The sequence below is a fragment of the Polypterus senegalus genome, chromosome 2, assembly GCF_016835505.1.
Source record: "Polypterus senegalus isolate Bchr_013 chromosome 2, ASM1683550v1, whole genome shotgun sequence".
NCBI classification, from domain to species: Eukaryota; Metazoa; Chordata; class Cladistia; order Polypteriformes; family Polypteridae; genus Polypterus; species Polypterus senegalus.
The window spans coordinates 254,831,918-254,854,369 of record NC_053155.1 but is presented as its reverse complement, the minus strand read 5'-3'; the positions used below and the strand labels follow the sequence as shown (position 1 = coordinate 254,854,369).

Sequence of the window (22,452 nt, the reverse complement as noted above, 5' to 3'; positions counted from 1 at the left end):
ACTCCGGTCCTGGAGGACCACCATGGCTGCAGGTTTTCATTCTAACCCCTTTTTTTAATAAGTGTCCTGTTTGTGCTTCTAGTTAACTTCTTGTGAATTAATGTTAATTGAATTGCTTTTTTAAGATTTGTTCTCCTGAATTTCTTCATCGTTCCTCTGAGTTGCTTCAGTTCTTTCCTTAAATTGTACCCAAAGAGAAATTAAATGTGAAGTGAGTGAGCCAACAGAAGACTAACTAAGCGAGGGCGTCAAACTCCAAACAATTTCACTCCAGCCAGCTGCGTAACGAGGAGCCAATTCTTGTTAATTAAACCCGTTCTTAATTTCTTTGGCTTGTTGCTGCTCTCGCTGTGCATTAGCAGACATTTCTGAAATTGTTGATTTTCTCTACTCTAAGAGCACTCTGAAAATGTTTTTGGAACCTGAGCAGATCAGAATGAAAAATTGCAATCACGGTGGTCCTCCAGGACCAGAGTTGGTGACCCCCGCTCTATGGCATGTAAAGGGGAATAAAAAGATTCTGCTGGATAAAGGATGGCTTTAAAATTCTCTTGTCCTTTCTTTGCTTAGATAATTACTTTATTCTTTAGAAGTACTGTAGTAATGCTAGGATGGATAAATCTTCTATGACAGTGCCACTGTCTCTTATAAAACAAAAACTATTGGTATAAGCTGGGAAGCTCCACTAACTCCTAAGTGTGAATGTAAAGCCTTGTAAAGAGTGTGGAGTTTTTAATAGACAGAAAATGTGGAAGGAAACACAGCATTTAAAACTGAATAATCACCCATGTTGCAGCAAATAAAATGTAATCCTTCAAGATCAACTTTGATAGATGGAAAAATGATTACTACATTTTAAAAAATGCTGTGGTGAAATAGATAGCATTGCCACCTACCAAGGGAATGATGGAAAGTTTCTGTGTGGGTGTTTGTATAATGTTACTGTGTATGCATGGCATTCGCAAATAAGCAAACTGAACTGAAAAAATGTGTACTGACAAAATTTAAACATACATAGTTATATTTAAAAACAAAAAGCCTATACAAAAATAAGCACAGTATAAACCACATGTGTGGGCAGAATTATTAATAAAACCCAAAAAGCTATATGGTAAGGTTATTGGGATAAAGTAAACAACCCTTTATTCACAACTTATTTTGCAGGTACGGGAAACATGAAATTAAGTAAGAAGTATATAGTATAGTATAGCAACGCCATTCTCTAATAGTTACCAAACAACCAACAGAACAAAACCTTTTGACATGCTTATGGAATGGAAGTGCCTTCCAAATTACAATGTAAAAATAGATGAAAGTATGTTCATTAGATCTGGTAGTCTTAACATGCAGATCATGCAGAAAAATAGTGAAGAAAAGATGGTCAAATGCAACGGGTCAGATAAGATCTTCAAAGTTTTAATTTGGAAAAGTAGAGTAAATCCAGAGAGGGAAGAAGGCATTGTATATGTTGCACATCATTCTTTCTCTTGTGGCAGTAGGGGGCAGTAGTGCACCCTCGAACCCTCAGGTACAACTCCGGAGACCAGGTTACAGTCCAAGACTCTTTATTATTTTTTCCCACAGTGCACCAAGCACCTTCCACACTACTCATAAACTCTTTAAACAAACACAATGACCTCTCCTCCTCGCCCAGACACTTTGCTCCTCTCCCACCCAGCACAGCTCAGTGTCTGGACTGAGGCACCGTCCTTTTATAGCCCCTGACCCGGAGGTGTTCCTGTCCCAGCAGTCCACAGTTCCCTATTCCTTCCGGGTCAGGGCAATCAGTCTTTCACATCACCCCGGGAGCACGCCATTCCTTCCCGTCACGTGACTGTGACGCACTCCCGGGTCATAAGGCACAACCGATCCCACAAGTCCCCCCACAGCGACTCCTGGTGGTCCCCAAGGTATCCAGCAGGGCTGTGTATAAACACTACAAAGTCCATAAGGCCCTGCTGGACCTCGGGCACGATCCTGGTGTCGGGAGAGCTCCTCCTGTCGGCCTGGGGGTGCGGACCGGCCTGGGAAGCCGGCAGTCTTCCACACTCTCTAAAATACTAGATCTCTCTAAAATACTAGAAAAAGTAGTCGCCAGTCAGCTTCAGTCACACCTTACGCATTACAATTTATTTGAGAAATTCCAGTCTGGCTTTCGCACTGGTCATAGTACAGAAACGGCACTAACACGGGTTGTAAATGACATTCTGATATCCTCTGATGAAGGAAACTCCACTGTAATTATGTTGTTGGACTTAAGTGCAGCATTTGACACCATTGACCATTCTATTTTACTGCACAGGCTAGAAAATGATGTTGGGCTTACAGGCCCCGTGCTCGCTTGGTTTAGTTCTTATTTATCAAATCGATTCCAGTATGTACAGAAATGTGCTGACAGTACTCCATCATTATACACAGAAGTTCAATATGGTGTCCGCAGGGCTCAGTACTGGGACCTTTACTGTTTTCACTTTACATGCTTCCACTGGGATCTCTCATTAGGAAACATAATGTTAATTTTCACTTGTATGCAGATGACACCCAGTTATACCTTTCATTTAAATCAAATGAAGTTTCTCCGATGTTGTCTTTAATTAGTTGTGTTAGTGAATTAAAGGAATGGATGAATGAGAACTACTTGTCTTTAAATACAGATAAAACAGAGATGTTAATTGTTGGAGGGAATGACGCTGATCACAGCAATATTTTGTCGTCATTTAACTCAGTTGGAATCCCAATTAATTTTACTGAATCAGCCCGCAATCTAGGAGTTATCTTTGACTCTAGCATGTCATTTAAAGCACATATTACAAAGTCGTCCAAAACATGTTTTTTCCATCTTAAAAATGTTAGGAAATTAAGGCGCTTTCTAAATAAACAGGATTGTGAGAAATTAATTCATGCATTTATCTCTAGTAGGATTGACTACTGCAATGCGGTGTTCACTGGCTGTTCAAACTGTTCTCTATACAGCCTCCAGTTAATCCAAAATGCGGCTGCAAGAATTATTACAAGATCAAGAAAATATGAACACATAAATTAACCCCAGTTCTTAAATCTTTACACTGGCTCCCAGTTAAGTTTAGGGCAGATTTCAAAATCCTCCTTTTAACATATAAAGCATTAAATGGCCAAGGTCCGCTTACTTGTCTGAACTTATCATGACTTACAAACCTGAGCGCACATTAAGATCTCAAGATGCCGGTCTGCTTAGGATTCCAAGGATTAATAAAATAACAGTGGGAGGTCAAGCTTTTAGTTACAGGGCCCCTAAACTGTGGAATGGTCTTCCTGCTTCCATAAGAGATGCCCCCTCGGTCTCAGCCTTTAAATCCCGGCTGAAGACTCACTACTTCAGTTTAGCATATCCTGACTAGAGCTGCTGATTAACTGTACATACTGCATCTCTGTTGTTAGTCATTAGCACTAAAACATAAGTAACATGATAATTATAATTGAATACTAACCCTCACCTATTCTGTTTCTTTTGTCGGTACCCAAATGTGGCAATTGGTGCCACGGCCCACCTGCCAAGTTGTTTGCCTGCCTATGGTAAAGTCATCCCTGATGGAGGATCACAGGAATTATGGGAAAGAGGGTCCTTTCATCGGAGCAACGTTTCAGCCGTGGCATGGCCAAATGGGGAGGCAGCTAGATGGATGAGGTCTCCAGGACTCTAAAAATATCCAAACCTAATTATGTCATATCATCTACTGTTAAACCGTAATTCTAAAATTTTTATTATTATGCTGTCTTAAGGAATTGTTCTGTTCTGTATATTGTATTGTATTGACCCCCTACCTTTGACACCCACTGCACGCCCAACCTACCTGGAAAGGGGTCTCTTTGAACTGCCTTTCCGAGGTTTCTTCCATTTTTCCCTACAAGGTTTTTATTGGGAGTTTTTCCTTGTCTTCTCAGAGAGTCAAGGCTGGGGGGCTGTCAAAAGGCAGGGCCTGTTAAAGCCCATTGCGGCACTTCCTGTGTGATTTTGGGCTATACAAAAATAAACTGTATTGTATTCTTTCTACTTGGATCGTGTCCTCATTAGAGATTATACCATATCTTACAATAACAGATATTATATAACACTAATAATAACCAAACAGTAAAGGATCACTGTTTTCTGAGAAACATTAGATGACCTAATTTAACTCAGAAAGAACAGAAAGAGTTCTGTTGACTTACAGTTTAAGAATATGGGAAATGGTGGTGTCCTGCATCTTGAAAACTTACATCACAATTACCACCATTGATGTCTTAATGTAAAAGTGTTCTTTTGCCTTGCTTAATATCCACCACCAGCACAATTGTTTTAGTGAACTGTTTCAGGTTATAAGGCTAAACAATCTGACAGGTTATATTTCATCCCTACAAACAGACAAATCAAAATCTGTGATGTAAGAGTGATGTGATGAGTTAAAGTCACCATTCCAGCCTGAATCTGACTGTGAAATCCAGTTACTAGTATACAGTGAATAAAGGAATGAAGGTAAGAAACAACTCTCTGGGTACTCGGGTTGAGAGGTGCAGAGAAAGTATCAGTCTGTTTCATTGTCTGCTTCCGATATGAAAAGTAAATGCAATGACCAACGACAACATTACTTGTGGTTATCATCTGACTTAAAAGTATCTTGACTTTACGCATCATCATCATCTATTTTACATAAACTACACAACTCTACACCTGACTTTTAACTAATGATCTGCTCACTGTTCAGCCTAAACCAACAAGAAACCTGTCAGTCCCTTCAGCAAGTCTGGCCCTGTAAGTTTTTGTTAAAATAAAGCACAGACTGCTCAGGTTAGTGTGTAGACTGACCGATATGGCCAGGTATGCAAGTTTCTCCTTACATTAAAAATATTATTTAGCTACTTTTTATTCAGGAGCTAAAGTTTTTTCAAGAAACTGTCACCTTTAATACATTGAAGTATGTTTCATTTGTGAAGGCTGTTGAAACTCAATCAGATGGCAAGTTTTTAATGGTCAACTAAATACTTGAACTATTATTTCATATTAACACATCAAAGTGATATACATTTTAAACATGTCACTTATTTTTATAAAGATGTATTTTCCCCATTATCAATTCCCGTGTATATTGCAGCTATGTAAATATGTTGGGCTAATAATCAATTTAAATACACCATATGCAGTATTTTATAATGAAGTTAGGTTTTTAAAGTTATTCTCAGCTAATCCTGCCAACAAATAGAAATTGGATACAAACATTTTACAAATATTGTAATGTACTTTTTCTCATTTATTTGCTGAATCATTATAATTTAAAATATAAAATATTTCAAACAATAAATCAGTTTTAATTTATAAATAATTTTATATATAGACTAGCAAAATACCCGCGCTTCGCAGCGGTGAAGTACTGCATTAAAATTTTTAATAATAAGAAAATTTAACCTTTTTAAACTGAGGGAAAATATGCCAGTAATTATTTGTTAAGGATCTCTTTGTATACCATGTTGTCAGTTCGGCCCTCCAGTTGTAACATGACCAAGCTGTACGCTGAGCTTACTCTTGAACATGCAACTTACAGTTGGCCATGTGAACAGTAATCTTGTTTCAAATCTCACAGCTTGGATTGCTGCTGTCATAATCGGTTTGAGTTTCATTGTGTGTTTCAATTATGACAGTATTTGTAGGATTTGTTGTATTGAAGTGACATTTGGCATCTGTCAAGCGTTGTAAGCACACAACCGGTTTCAGCGATAAAATCACATCCAGCTTTTGAGAGTTTAAACATTCATAAACATCAAAGTGTCCACTACTGAAATCGTCACCTGTGAATCTAAGATGTTTAAGAGGTATTGGCGGTTGTCCAAAGGTGTAAAATATTTGGCCATTTCGGTACACTTGAAAGCGACAACCGAACAATTCAGCGGCAGCCATCAACTCACATGCAGAACCATGGGTGAAGGGCTTAAGCATTTCACTCTTATAGTGTTCCTATGTAGTATAATTATCTCCTGTACCGTCATCAGTCCACACCTTGAACCTGTCCCAGTCATTCAATACATAAGACACAATGTTCCTCCGAATATCAACAGTGAGCCTGATATGTAACAAACATGTAACAAACAGAATGAAAAAGGGTAGGTGATATCTCCGGGCATGGAAACCAAGCAAGTAAGTGATAGTTCTTAGATCGATAGTGATCATCTCGATTGTAATAAACAAACAATAAAAAGCGGAGAAGCCGTGGATTAAACAAAAAGGCTGTAGTTATCAGTAGGGAGATGTGAATCCCGTGGCGAAGCAAGGAAGGGAATGTAGAGACTGGAGCGACGGACGGCTTTATATAGGCAGGCAGCCAACAACGTGGGAGGCGTTAGGATGGGGGACCCAACGCCGCCTCACACGGTGACCGAGCTGCAGGCTATGGACGTATATATGTACGTAAGTAGGATTCAGTTAGCATTGGGAACCCGTGTACCAAATTTCTTGAAGATGGGTCCATAAGTAACAAAGACTGTTGAAAAGTTCAATATGGCAGCCGAAAGTGGCATCATACCACTGAAATAAGTATGTACATTGGTTTCGGTTAGCGCAGGGAAGCCGCCTACCAAACTTCGTGAAGATGGGGCCATGAATAAGAAAGTTCAATATGGCGGACGTTGTTGATCGCTATGACCGTTACGCGTAGAATTTCGAAATGAAACCTGCTTAACTTTTGTAAGTAAGCTGTAAGGAATGGGCCTGCTGTTGAATGCACAACTGATTACATCAACTTCTGTATGGACATTGTAGTTCCAGTAAGAACAGTATGCTGCTATGCTAACAACAAGCCATGGGTTACAAGTGACATCAAGGGCCTTTTGAACCAGAAGAAAAGGGCTTTTAAAGGTGGTGATAAGCATGAGCTCAAGTGCGTGCAGAAGGAACTCCGAGTCCAGCTCAGGGTGGCGAAAGAGCAGTACAGGAGAAAGCTGGAGCAGAAGTTGCAGAACAACAGCATGAAGGAAGTGTGGGATGGGATGAAGATTATCACTGGCTGCAGCTCGAAGCGGGGTGCCGCCATCGAGACAGACGTGGAGAGAGCAAACCAAATGAACAACTTCTTTAATAGGTTTGATCACAGTAACCCACTCTCACCTCGGAGTACTGCATCCTCCAACCATCCTTCTGCTGATACCAGCATAGGTGAGACATCCCCACCCACAATTACAGCAGCCCAGGTGAGCAGAGAGCTGAAAAGACTTTGTGCCAGCAAAGCAGCGGGTCCAGATGGTGTATCACCACGATTGCTGAAGGCCTGTGCGTTGGAACTGGGGAGTCCTCTACAGCGTATCTTCAACCTGAGCCTGGAACAGGGGAGAGTCCCAAGGCTTTGGAAAACATCTTGCATCACTCCTGTCCCAAAGGTATCACGTCCTAGTGAGCTGAATGACTTCCGCCTGTTGCTCTGACGCCACATCTGATGAAGACCATGGAGCGGCTGCTTCACCACCTGAGGCCACAGGTCCGCCACGCCTCGACCCTCTGCAGTTCGCATACCAGGAGAAGGTGGGAGCGGAGGATGCCATCATCTATATGCTTCATCGATCCCTCTCCCACCTGGACAGAGGCAGTGGTGCTGTAAGAATTATGTTTTTGGACTTCTCTAGCGCCTTCAACACCATCCAACCTCTGCTCCTTAGGGATAAGCTGACTGAGATGGGAGTAGACTCACACCTGTGGCATGGATTGTGGACTATCTTACAGACAGACCTCAATATGCGCCTTGGGAACTGCAGGTCTGACATTGTGTGCAGCAATACAGGGCGCCGAGGGACTGTACTTTCTCCGTCCTGTTCAATCTATATACATCAGACTTCCAATATGACTCGGAGTCCTGCCATGTGCAAAGTTCGCTGATGACACTGCTATTGTGGGCTGCATCAGGAGTGGGCAGGAGGAGGAGTACAGAAAGTTAATCAAAGACTTTGTTAAATGGTGCGACTCAAACCACTTACACCTTAACACCAGCAAGACCAAGGAGCTGGTGGTGGATTTTAGGAGGCCCAGGCCCCTCATGGACCCTGTGATCATCAGAGGTGACTGTGTGCAGAGGGTGCAGACCTATAAATATCTGGGAGTGCAGCTGGATGACAAATTGGACTGGACTGCCAATACTGATGCTCTATGTAAGAAAGGTCAGAGCAGACTATACTTTCTGAGAAGGTTGGCATCCTTCAACATCTGCAGTAAGATGCTGCAGATGTTCTACCAGACGGTTGTGGCGAGTGCCCTCTTCTACGCGGTGGTGTGCTGGGGTGGCAGCATAAAGATGAAAGACGCCTCACGCCTGGACAAACTTGTTAAGAAGGCAGGCTCCATTGTAGGATTAAAGTTGGACAGTTTAACATCTGTGGCAGAGCGACGGGCACTAAGCAAACTCCTGTCAATCATGAATAATCCACTGCATCCACTTAACAGTGTCATCTCCAGGCAGAGGAGTAGCTTCAGTGACAGACTTTTGTCACTGTCCTGCTCCACTGACAGACTGAGGAGATCGCTCCTCCCCACACTATGCACTCTTCAATTCCACCCGGGGGAGTAAATGCTAAACATTAATTTTATTTAAATTTTTTTTCATTTTTATTACTATTTAATTTAATATTGTTTCTTTGTATCAGTATACTGCTGCTGGATTATGTGAATTTCCCCTTGGGATTAATAAAGTATCTATCTATCTATCTATCTATCTATCTATCTATCTATCTATCTATCTATCTATCTATCTATCTATCTATCTATCTATCTATCTATCTATCTATCTAAATATCAGCCTTCTACCTACATGGGAAGTTGGAGAATTAGTGACGTTTGGAAAGTTCAATATGGCGGCCGACAGTGGCGTCATACCATCGAAATAAGTAAGTACATCAGTTTCGGTTAGCACAGGGAAGCCTACCAAATTTCGTGAAGATGGGGCCATAAATAAGAAAGTTCAACATGGCTGACGTTGTAGACCGTTATTGACCGTTATGACCGTTACGTGTAGAATTTCGAAATGAAACCTGCTTAACTTTTGTAAGTAAGCTGTAAGGAATAAGCTTGCCAAATTTCAGCTTTCTACCTACATGGGAAGTTGGAGAATTAGTGATGAGTCAGTCAGTCAGTGAGTCAGTCAGTCAGTCAGTGAGGGCTTTGCCTTTTATTATTATAGATAACAGATATGCGAATGTTGATACAGATTCATCTGGATGCATAAGATGTGATGTACAGATACATCCAAAAGATGCACTGGAGCGAATTATCACTGTTGTTTCCTGGCGGCATCAGGTGTTTCGGGTCAAACAACAGTTAGACACCAGCCGAGGGTGATCAGTCTCCGACTTGCATTCTAGTAGCTGTGGTCCATGAATAACCCTTCTTTATCCAAAGCCAACCTGAGGCTCTTTCTGTGGCTTCCATAATGCATCTAATGACTTGTCTCTTTGCGACCCATGTGAGACTGAGAACAGTGAATGTTCCAAGGAGTGAGTGGCCAGCAAAGCCCCTGTAAACCACTTTCACAGTCAGACACCAAGCTATTAATCATTGTCTCTGGAACTGTATTACAATACTTTGTATTGTATACATCTTTCAGTTCTATCCTGACCAATTGTTAGTGAATTCTGACAGAGAGAGAGAAGTGTGATATGGGTTATATTATGTTTGTGTCATCAGAAGCTACACATCACATAAGAGAAATGAAGATGGTGCAAGACTGAAGTTGAAGTTGGCTATGTTGGATAAACAACGACAACCAATAAATATGATTTCTAAATAAAGTAGCAGAAGAATATCACTGGAATAAAGCAAGACCTCATCGTATCCTAATTTGATCTACCAAAAAATGGTACATTTAGAGCAGTCAAAAGAAATGCAGCTAGGCATTAATCTATACTAATAAAAGGCAAAGCCCTCACTGACTGACTGACTCACTCACTCACTGACTCATCACTAATTCTCCAACTTCCCGTGTAGGTAGAAGGCTGAAATTTGGCAGGCTCATTCCTTACAGCTTCCTTACAAAAGTTGGGCAGGTTTCATTTCGAAATTCTACGTGTAATGGTCATAACTGGAAGCGATTTTTCTCCATTTACTGTAATGGAGTTGAGCGCGAAAGCTGTGGGGGCGGAGTTTCGTGTGACATCATCACGCCTCCCATGTAATCACGTGAACTGACTTTTAACGCAGTATGTAGAAAACCAGGAAGAGCTCCAAAACGCGCTGAAGAAAACATGCATTATATAATTGAGAAGGCAGCGAAACAATAGGAAGCGAGCGAATGACGTATATACAACCATATTCATGAGTGCTGCTACTTTGGAAACAAAGCACGGCGTAAACATAAAATTTAAATTAAGTTCATAGACAGGCTGCCACTGGTGTGCATGCCCACGGGTAATGCGGGATACAAGTTTAACGAGAGGACGCAGGATATAAACGAGAGTTGTATATTATTTTTTTTAATGGCCCGGGGATATGAAGCGCTGGTAACACAATAAACTACAGATCCCATAATGCAGCGCTTCAGCTGCCTTGCCGAACACTTACCGCGTTAATCAAGTCTAGCTTAAGATGCTGCAAGTTATTGCGAAGCTAGCCCACACGATGCCGAAAAGAAAAGTTGATTCTGAAAATAGAGCCCTTAAAAACTGATGGGAGGCTGAGTATATGTTTTCTGACATTGCCGGTAAAGACGTGTGTCTCATTTGTGGAGCTAATGTGGCTGTAATTACAGAATTTAATCTAAGACGGCACTATGAGACAAAACATCACGATAACTTGAAAGACCTGAATGCAATGCAGAAGATATAGAAAGCAGAAGAGTTAAAGAAGAATCCAGCTAGGGTTACCACTTTTAATACAAAACAATAAGGGACGCACACTTTGCAGACTCTATTCAAAAGACCCGCCCTCCTCACTGGACAGTTAAAAAGACCAATCAAACTAACGATGACATCAAGTATTACCCAATCAAAAGTAGGAAAGGAGGTATCTTCATAAAATGCGTGTGGGATGATTTACATGAGACGCTGCTTTAAAAAAAATTATAAAAAAAATACGGAACAAAACCCATCCCATATTGATTCAAAACGGGACGCGTAATTTCATTCTCAAATACGGGACGATTCCGTATTTTAAAGGACGGGTGGCAACCCCAAATCCAGCAGACGTTTTTACCCGTGCAAAATCACAAAGTGATTTCAAGTGAAGCTGCTTTTATGGGAGACACAAATGCACCAGTGCAACTTGCCCCACTTTCCCTGTTGCCAAGTAATGTCGAACCAAGTCGGCACAACGGTGTTCTCAAATACGCACTTTGCTGATAAACTGAGCGCACTGCGCACTGATTTTGCACGGCGGTTTGGTGACTTTGAAGAACAAAAAAAGAATTTTGAGTTATTTCGCAACCCATTTGCCGTCGATGTGGAAACTACACCTGTGCAGATTCAGATGGAGGTCATTGAGCTGCAGTGTAATGGCACACTGAAGGCAAAGTACGATACTGCAGTGCCCGCACAGTTTATTCACTCCATTCCCGCAGAAATGCTCCAGCTTCGTTTACATGCGGCTCGAACCTTGTGCATGTTTGGTACCACATATCTGTGTGAGAAGCTCTTTTCAGTGATGACGACTAACAAAACAGCACACAGGAGTCGCCTCACTGATGAGCACCTGCTGTCCAACCGGAGAATCTCCACAACACAGAACCTCACACCAAATATAAACGAACTTGTTGCCAAAAAAAGATACCAGGCGTCCAGCTCTAATAACATGACATATGACCAAAGACAACTGAATGATTTGATTTGTTATTGCTGAAAAGAACAAATTTTATTTATATTTCCAGGTTTTGTTATGCAGCATGTTCATTTTTGAATTTGCATAATTTTGACAGGATATATTTTTATGGAGAGCAAAATCTTTTGGGATATTTCAAATTTAAGTTTATTTTCTATGTAAAATTACATAAGAGTAAAGAAATTTGAATCTTTGTTCTTTTAACGTTTACTTTATTTCTAACTTGTATAATTTAGACAGGATATATTTTTATGGAGAGCAAAATATAAGTTATTTAAGGTTTGAGTTGATTTATTCCGGAATAATATTTTGTCGACTAAATAAAAATTCCTTCTATTTAAAATTTAAATAGAACTTGAACAGAAACGATAGTTCATAATATCCACGAAGACTTGCACGTAAGAGCGGGAGTCATCCGTATTAACAAGCAGCGTATTGCACTGATACGAAATAGCCTGCCCATTTAATTATTTAGGAATGGATAAATAAATTAAGATTTTGTACAAATAATGTTTTTCATTTTTCTTCCTTCATGGATTCTGGCACCCCCAGCAACAGTTGCTCGCACCCCAAAGACTGTATATATGTATATATGTGTGTGTGTGTATATGTAGATATGTATGTATATATATGTTTATATATATGTGTGTATGTATGTATATATATATGCATTTGTGTGTATATATGTGTGTGTATGTATATGTGTATATTTTTATATGTATATATGTATGGATATGTATATATATATATATGTTTATATGTGTGTGTGTGTATATATATATATATATATATATATATGACAGAAACACTCATAACAGTGACAAAACAATTACATTGACAATCATGTTATGTTATTTTCAAAATGTTTCCTTTTCTTTTTCATTACTTCTTTAACACACTACTTTTCCGCTGCGAAGTGCGGGTATTTTGCTAGTTTCAGATAAAATGAATTTGAGATTCATGACAAAGGTCTGGTAGAGAAGAGTTCAGGGACCCATCTAGAACAGCAGAACATACCTGATACATACTGCAGTTAATATCTATTTAGATTTATACTAGTCAGCTATAAGGATAGAATAAGTGCCATTGACTAAACTTAGTTCTGCTTTTATCTTCCTTATTAGAACTCAATGATGTTTAATTCATTGGCATTTCTGCAAGCTGTGAACTTATCTGGGGATTATAATTGGCTAAAAATTTGATCAGTTCTAAAAATGTTGCCCATGTTTAAAGTGTGGTATATTCTAATGGATGCAAAACAACCTATTGTGCAGAACCACTTTTAAATGTTACTGAATTCTCAGAATACAGTTATCCCTCGCTATATCGCGCTTCGACTTTCGCGGCTTCACTCTATTGCGGCTTTTAAATGTAAGCATATCTAAATATACAGTATATCATGGATTTTTTGCTGGTTCGCGGATTTCATCAGACAATGGGTCTTTTAATTTATGGTACATGCTTCCTCAGTTGCTTTGCCCAGTTGATTTCATACAAGAGACGCTATTGCAAGATAGCTGAGAAGCTACCGAATCAGAGCACGTATTACATATTAAATAAAATTCCTCAATGATATACGATATGCTTCCTGTGTGGTGCTTTGCATACTTGAAAGCCCAAACAGCATGTATTGATTTTTGATTGTTTGCTTGTCTCTGTCTCTCTTGATCTGACATTCTCTGCTTCTGACGGAGAGGTTGTGAACAGAGGGGGTGTTTGCACACTGGCCTAGAGGATACGGACGCTCCTCTAAAAAATGCTGAAAGACTACCTTCACATTGCTGCCATCCTTGTAGCTGCTTTGTCCGGCGGAGCCTTGCATACTTTAAAGCCCAAACAGCCCTATTGATTTTTGATTGTTTGCTTTTCTCTCTCTATCTCTCTGTTTGACATTCTCTGCTCCTGATATGCACTCCTTTGAAGAGGAAGATATGTTTGCATTCTTTTAATTGTGAGACGGAACTGTCATCTCTGTCTTGTCATGGAGCACAGTTTAAACATTTGATTAAAGGGTGTTATTTCATGTCTAGAGGGCTCTAATAATGTTAGAAAATGTTTTTAGAAGGTCGTAAACAGGTTTTCTATGCTCTAACTGTGAAAATATTCGATTTATAAATAAAGAATCCTACTTCACAGAAATTTATTTATCGTGGCAAAGTCTGGAACAGATTAACCGCGACAAACGAGGGTTGACTGTAATTGATAACCCCATCATGGCATTGCAACTTGCCTGCTTTACAACTGTCCCACACACATTGCTTTGACAGGCTGGATAGCACTTTTTTTAACATTTTATTAATTTTATTAAAATCAAATAACATTCCACACAAGCAAGTCAAGTTTAACAAAACTAGGTTCGAAACAAATCAACCCCCTCCCATCACATTTCTTTAATCAAGGGAAGGAGGGGCATGAGTTGCTTCGAAAGCTTGCATATTGTAATCTTTTTAGTTAGCCAATAAAAAGTGTCATTTTACTTGGCTTTTCTCTTTAATCATGGGTGGTCAAGTGTTGCTTATTCGCTCAGATATTTTTTCATGAAAATGATGGCAGTTCCCAGCATATTTCAGTATACAGTACTGCAAGAATCTAAACTAATGGTACCACCTGACTGAAAAACACAGAAACTTCTAGTATGAGAAAAGTTGCTCAATGTGGATTGTGTAAGCAGCCCATCTAGTGATATAAAACCATTTCACCAAAAGAAATTAGGCATCCTGAGGTGGGTGATTCACTCCTGCTGATGATTTTGATCACTGCTCCTTGTGCTTTGGGCCATGAAGATAGAGTAAAAACACATTTCTGAGCATTTCCTTGTAGGCCCAAACGTGTTGTGAGGGTCTGCTGGGAACGGCTGGCAGAGTCCCCTGTCAGAAGTAGCTTTAACTCCCACCTTCGGCAGAACTTCGACCACGTCCCGAGGGAGGTGGGGGACATTGAGTCTGAATGAGCCATGTTCCGTGCCTCTATTGTTGAGGCGGCTGACCGGAGCTGTGGCCGTAAGGTGGTTGGTGCCTGTCGTGCGGCAATTCCCGAACCCGTTGGTGGACACCGACGGTGAGGGATGCCGTCAAGTTAAAGAGGGAGTCCTATAGGACCTTTTTGTCCTGTGGCTCTCAGGAGGCAGCTGATAGGTACTGGCAGGCCAAGCGGAATGCGGCTTCAGTGGTTGCAGAGGCAAAAACTCGGGCATGGGAAGAGTTTAGAGAGGCCATGGAGAACGACTTTCGGATGGCTTCGAGGAGATTTTGGTCCACCGTCACGCGTCTCAGGAGGGGGAAGTAGTGCAGTGTCAACACCGTATATGGTGGGGATGGTGTGCTGCTGACCTCAACGCTGGACGTTGTGGGTCGGTAGGGGAGTACTTCGAAGACCTCCTCAATCCCACTAACATGCCTTCCAATGAGGAAGCAGAGCCTGGGGACTCTGAGGTGGGCTCTCCCATCTCTGGGACTGAGGTCACCGAGGTGGTCAAAAACTCCTTGGTGGCAGGGCCCCGGGTGGATGAGATACGCCCGGAGTTCCTCAAGGCTCTGGATGTTGTAGGACTGTCTTGGTTGACACATCTCTGCAACATTGCATGGACATTGAGGACAGTGCCTCTGGATTGGTAGACCGAGGTGGTGGTCCCCCTCTTTAAAAAGGGGGACCGGAGGGTGGGTTCCAACTACAGTGGGATCACACTCCTCAGCCTCACTGGAAAAGTCTATTCGGGGATACGTCGGATAGTCGAACCTTGGATTCAGGAGGAACAGTGTGGTTTTCGTAATGGTTGCAGAACAGTGGACCAGCTCTACACCCTTAGCAGAATCCTGGAGGGTGCATGGGAGTTTGCCCAACCAGTCTAAATGTGTTTTGTAGACTTGGAAAAGGCGTTCGACCGTGTCCCTCGGGGAATCCTGTGGGGGGTGCTCCGGAAGTATGGGATACCGGACCCCCGATAAGAGCTGTTCAGTCCCTGTACAACCGGTGTCAGAGCTTGATCCGCATGCCGGCAGTAAGTCATGCCCGTTTCCAGTGGGAGTTGGACTCTGCCAGGGCTGCTCTTTGTCACCAATTCTGTTCATAACTTTTATGGACAGAATTTCTTGGCGCAGCAAGGGTGTTGAAGTGGTCTGGTTTGGTGGACTCAGGATTGGGTCACTGATTTTTGCAGATGATGTTGTCCTGTTTGCTTCATCAGGCCGTGATCTTCAGCTCTCTCTGGAACGGTTCACAGCTGAGTTTGAAGCGGCTGGGATGAGAATCAGCACTACCAAATCCGAGACCATGGTCCTCAGCCGGAAAATGGTGGAGTGCCCTCTCAGGGTTGGGGGAGAGATCCTGCTCTGAAGTGGAGGAGTTCAAGTATCTCGGGGTCTTGTTCACGAGTGAGGGAAGAATGGACCGTGAGATCGACAGGCGGATCAGTGCGGCATCCTCAGTGATGCGGGCTCTGCATCAGTCTGTCGTGGTGAAAAAGAGCTGAGCCGTAAGGCAAAGCTCTCAATTTACCAGTCGATCTACGTTCCTACCCTCACCTATGGTCATGAGCTATGGGTAGTGACCGAAAGAACAAGATCACGAATATAAGCGGCTGAAATGAGTTTCCTGGCTTTCCCTTAAAGATAGGGTGAGAAGCTCAGTCATCCGGGAGGGGCTCAGAGTAGAGCTACTACTCCTCTGCATCGAGAGGAGTCAGATGAGGTGGCTCGGGCATCTGATCAGGATGCCTCCTGGACACCTCCCTGGTGAGGTGTTCCGGGCACGTCCGACCGGGAGGAGGCCCCGGGGAGGACCCAGAACACGCTGGAGGGACTATGTCTCCCGGCTGGCCTGGGAATGCCTTGGGATTCTCCCAGGAGAGCTGGAAGAAATGGCCGGGAGGGAAGTCTGGGCCTCTCTGCTTAGGTTGCTGCTCCCGCGACTCAACCCCGGATAAGCGGAGGAGGATGGATGGATGGATGGATGGGTTAAGTGCTGAGCTCCATGGATTGCTTTTAGACGATTGTACTTGCTATGTTATTTTCATTTGTGTGATTTTTTTGCCCTGTTTCCTAAATAAAATGATGATTAAAAGAAATACACCCATTATGTGACTGAAACTTATTTGTTTTTACTATGCAACAGCTGACTACTATGAGGTTGTTTGTCTATTGTGCCTTGTTTTGCATTTTTTTTTAGATTTTGTAATATTTTTTTTGGGCTTTAGAATTTTATTTAGTTGGGGAAATGAGGAATTAGTGATGTTATTTCTTTCTTATGTTTTGTTTTTCAGTTACTTCATCTTTATAATTTTCAAAAGATCACAACATCACTTTGGACGTCAGCTATCTAAAGATTGGTTGCTTTCCTGCAATACCTCTTCATTAGGATTTACACAGATCTCACACATGTCACATGCGTAACAGTATTTAAGCTGTTCCAAATTAAAAAGGAAGTCCAAGATTGTGGATAATGAAGAATGTTTAAAGTGCATTCTAGTGACTTGCTTTCTGGCTCTCAAATTCTAATGCCCAGATTCTTGATTGTTGGTTTTCTGCTTTCGTTCAAAGGACTTATGTTACTGATTTTCTGGTATTGACCTTAGCTCATTTTGTGAATATGTTTCCTCTTCCAGTCTCTTATTTTCTGCCTGCATGATCTGCCAATTCAAAAGCTTTGGCATTAAACTGAAAGTGGGTGAGTTCAACAGTAAAATTGCATGAGAAGGGAGGATCCTGGGCCAGATCATAATTCCCATCCTTACAAGATTTAAATTTTTTTTAAAAAAATGATGACTCTGTTGATCGTGAGTTACATTGCAGAATATGCTGTTGCATGGTGTTTTCTACAATGCATTCATAACAGATCAAATATGGGGGCATGATGCAGGCTTCTTTATTTATTGTCAAACGTAAAATTTTGTGAGGTATAATGAAAATCACAGGTTCATGTTTTCTCCATCTGCTTGATTCCTGCTTAAAACTGCTTTCAAGTTTCTATTTCTAAAAAAGTGTTGTCATTTATGAAATGAAAGAATAATGAATCAACAACTGCATCTGTTTATATGAAAAATAGCATTTTGGCAATTTTGGCTTGTTCACTTAATAACAGATTAAAGACAAACACATTAAAACTAAAAACTAAAAGCATAGGCATACACTGTAACTAAAACACAACTGTAGGGCAAAATACACTAAACATATTATCATCCTCTTTCTGAATTGTTTTATTTTAACTAAGTACATTTCTATCTGACGTTTAATTCAGAAATATTACTTATTATTAAATATTAAAGGAAAACCTTCAAACTAACAAAACTGATACGAGACTGGCAGCACCTTATCTACATAATGTTTCTTCATTTTCATAAAATTACCCTAAGTTTAATATTTAGTGTTCACTTTAGTGATCTAAAGTATAGAACAAATTCTGTGTATACATTGTATTGAGGATTCACTGTAAACTTTCTGTTTCTTTGTTTCTTATTTCTTGTCTCAAGATATAATACACAGCTTTCTGTTTAGTAGAGTGAAGGTACTTGTGTCAGAGATTATTAGTCACCTCATTCACAAAGACGCAGCAAGAATCTTTCAAAAAAGCCTACAAAACATTCTTTACAGTCAAATTTGATATTCCTTCTTGAATCATTAAATGAATGTAATTCTGTTTCTAGATCAAATAAAAAAATGACACAATATTTCTTAGAAAAACCTGCACATAGATGGCAGCTGTCAAGTAATACAAATAGGTAAAAAGGCAACCTTGAAGATATTTTAGCACAGCTGTATATAAAAACCCTCTGAGTGCATACTTTTAACAGCACAAAGAGCTGTTAATAAAATGCCAGAATTTCTGACCTGATACATTGTGAACAAACATAAAATCAGTCTCTTCATTGACAAGATACAGTGAATCTGCTGCTTATATCAAATCAGTAAATTATAAACAAACTACAGTTAAACTTAACATTGAAGATAATCATTTCTAGAAGGAGAAACAAAATCTATCCTATCACTCTATGCATTGTGCAACTCTCTCTTGTCCATTTCTGGGTTTTAAGAAGCAGATATCAATCCCAGCACTACTTTCGCACCGTGTGAAAACCATCTCTGCATGAAGTGCTTGTTTTTGAAGAGCCCGCTCATCCCTACCTCTATACTCCTGCAAATTGGGACTAAAATACAACTTAATAAAATGAGCTCCTTCCCAGTCAATCTTGGCAGTAATCTCATCAGACCTGCCTCTACTGCAAAGAATCTTGGTGTCATTTTTGATTCCTCCCTTTCTTACCCTGCCCACATAAACCACATTAAGAAACTTTCTTACTTTCATCTCCGTAACATATTCCGTGTTTGCTCCTTCCTCTCTTTTTCTAATGCTGAGAAACTTGTCCATGCTTTTATCACATCCCGCATAGATTATTGTAACTCGCTGCTGGCAGGTGCCCCTTCTAATCTTATATCACATCTCCAGCTTATTCAAAACTCTGTTGCAAGAGTCCTTACTCGAACCAGCAGCAGCGAGCATATCACACCCATCCTGCTCCGTCTTCACTGGCTCCCTGTGTCTTACAGAATCGAATATAAAATCCTACTAATAACCTACAAAGCTTTACATAACCTCGCGCCAAACTACATCAGTGACCTTCTCCATCACTATGTGCCTGCCCGCTCACTAAGGTCCTCTGATTCTGGCAATCTTGTTGTGCCCCACACTAATCTACACTCCATGGGTGACAGGGCCTTCTGTTGTATAGCACCCAGACTCTGGAATGACCTACCGAAATGAATCAGGTCAGCTGACTCCATGAATTTTTTTAAAAAACAACTTAAAACTCATCTGTTCAGGAAGGCTTTTAGCTCTACTTGACTTCATTCCCCTTCTCTCAGTTTACCTCTATGTCAAGATGCTCATGTAACCTGTATGTGTGTGCTAGACCATCAATTATGTTGTCTGTTAGGCTTTTTTTCTTTAAATTCACTGTCATAATCTTCTTTATTTATTTATTTGGTTTGTACTATGCTATATACTGTATACCCTGCCGTTCTTTCTTATATTCTGTAAGTGCCTTGAGCATAGGAAAGGCGCTATATAAATAACATGTATCATTATTATACCATCACCCTCAGTCACACAGAGCCAGTGATGAGTGGACATTTGACCTGACAAACATTTTTGGGGACATACCAGGAAAACTGAAGTACCAAGAGAAAAAAAGAAGCTTTAAGCCCAGCATTACAGAGCTGTGAGCCAGCTGTAAATACTGTGTGTCGGTGGGGTATAACAAATTTTTCCAACATTAAATGTATAAATGTAAGTAAGTTGAAGGATGTAAATGTTAGAATAATTAGAGGTTTGCTATTTTCTTTAGAGTTTCCAGTGCAGTTTGACCACACTGTTGTAATACAACGTATCTTAAAATCATTAATGATCTCTGTTATGCAAAGGAATGCACATCTCCCATCACGTCTTATTTAAATTTTAAAGTTCATGGATACTAAAGTTATATTCAAACCTGCACTTGTAAAATAACCTGGGATGGTTTACGTTTTACAATTTGGTATATTTGTTTATGCTTAGAGTCCCATTTGGTTTCCAGCTGAGGTGTCTTCTTTGTGGAGGTTGCACATTTTTGTGCTTACTTAGTTTTCATGAAAGGTTACTGATTTATTTTGGAGGTCTAAAAATATGTCCAGATGAATTAATGACTCAAAGTTTCCTAAGTGTGAGTGTGTCAACTGCAATGTGTTTGTTCCTACAGCACTTTGTGCTTGAGACTGTCATGATAGTATAGAATGCACCTAGGCTGTTAACAAAATAAAACATATAAAAGTGTATGCATTGATAATTTAGTAAGCTCAGACATAGACAGTGTATTTAATAATGTTGCTTCCCTGAAACATTCCAAGTTTTTTTATGCATGACTATTTAGTTGAGTGACTGATTAAAGGCCAGAAGTCCACATGACCGTCATCATCAAGTTCTTCCATAAGAACCCTGAATACAATGAGGACTGATTGAGGTCATTTATGTTAGGCAAAGTGCCTAGAGGGGGCTGGGTGGTCTCGTGACCTTGGAACCCCTGCAGATTTTATTTTTTTCTCCAGTTTTTTTTTGTTTGTTTTTTCTGTCCTCCCTGGCCATCAGACCTTACTTTTATTCTATGTTAATTAGTGTTCCCTTATCCATCCATTTTCCAACCTGCTGAATCCAATGGAGTCTGCTGGAGCCAATCCCAGCCAACACAGGGCACAAGGCAAGAACCAGCCCCAGGCAGGGTGCCAACCCACCGCAGGACACACATACACACACACACACTAGGGCCAATTTAGAAATGCCAATCCACCTAACCTGCATGTCTTTGGACTGTGGGAGGAAACTGGAGCGCCCGGAGGAAACCCACGCAGACACGGGAAGAACATGCAAACTCCACGCAAGGAGGACCCGGGAAGCGAACCCGGGTTTCCTAACTGCGAGGCAGCAGCGCTACCACTGCGCCACCATGCCGCCCTGTGTTCCCTTATTGTAATTCATATTTATTTTGTCTTTTTTCTCTTTCTTAATCATGTAAAACACTTTGAACTACATTATTTGTATGAAAATGTGCTATAGAAATAAATGTTGTTGCTGTTGACTGTGTGTGATTGTGCTCTTTGATGCACTAACATTAAATTCAGGATTGGCTCCTTCCTCACACTTATTGCTGCCCAAAAAAGGCTTTAACTCCAACACCATGTGACCCTGACAATTAGGTATAGAAAAGAATGAGTATTTTCCTGCTGAAGAACATGAGCAACCAAGTTCGTTACATCCACAATGCTGTCTGTCTGGCTATGTCTGTGCAATTTGAATGTTCTTTCCATGTCTGTGCTAGTTTCCCTATGGGTATTCTGTTTTTTTTTCTCTGACATCCAAATATTCATGTGAGCTAATTTAATTTGTGATTCTAAAGTGTTTCTCGATATGAGTGAGTGTGGCCTTGTGCACAAGGATGCCTAGAGATGAACTTACACCTGCTCCTCAGATAGATAGATAGATAGATAGATAGATAGATAGATAGATAGATAGATACTCCAATCGTCCCAAGAGAAAATTTACCTTTTAGAGAAGCTCAAGAAATCATTACAACAAACAAAAGCAACGCCCCCAACACAAAAAAAGAATTACAAAAAGTAGAAAAAGATAAGAGAACAGTCAAAGTGATGCATTCTAAAGGCATATTGCTATAGGTAAAGTTCAATAATGGATCGACTGACAGACATGCAGACTGGTATAAATATCTTTTGGACTATTGAAAAGAACCCGAAGTGTAAATCTGAACACTCACTCAACCCATTTTGGTCTTTTTAATGTTGCTTTTGGATATCTAGTCATGGTACAGGCTTATACAGTATTGTAATATGGTGCAGGCAAGTAACAATATGTTATACTGTATGTTGGTTGGATATGCTAGTGAAAATTTTACTGTGCCCTGTACAAGCGGAAACCATAAAATATATCATTCACAAACAATGTGACATTTCCCTGATTTTTTGTAACTGATCCTCAGTTGTATTCTGTTAACATGGTAGTTCAATTTTAAGGAGCCACTGTTTTGTGTTGCTGGTAGAGTAAGTTTTTTGCTATTAATGATATTAATTGTTTTTTAGTAGTTGCATTTTGATTACCTATTTGAAACCTAGCCTTTTTGATTG

General features: G+C 40.5%; 1 protein-coding gene across 2 annotated transcripts in view; it reads right to left on the bottom strand.

Annotated features, from left to right (window-relative positions):
• Nucleotides 1-22,452, bottom strand: part of gpc6a (glypican 6a) — a 1,322,758-nt gene that overhangs the window by 197,388 nt on the left and 1,102,918 nt on the right. The window lies entirely within an intron of this gene.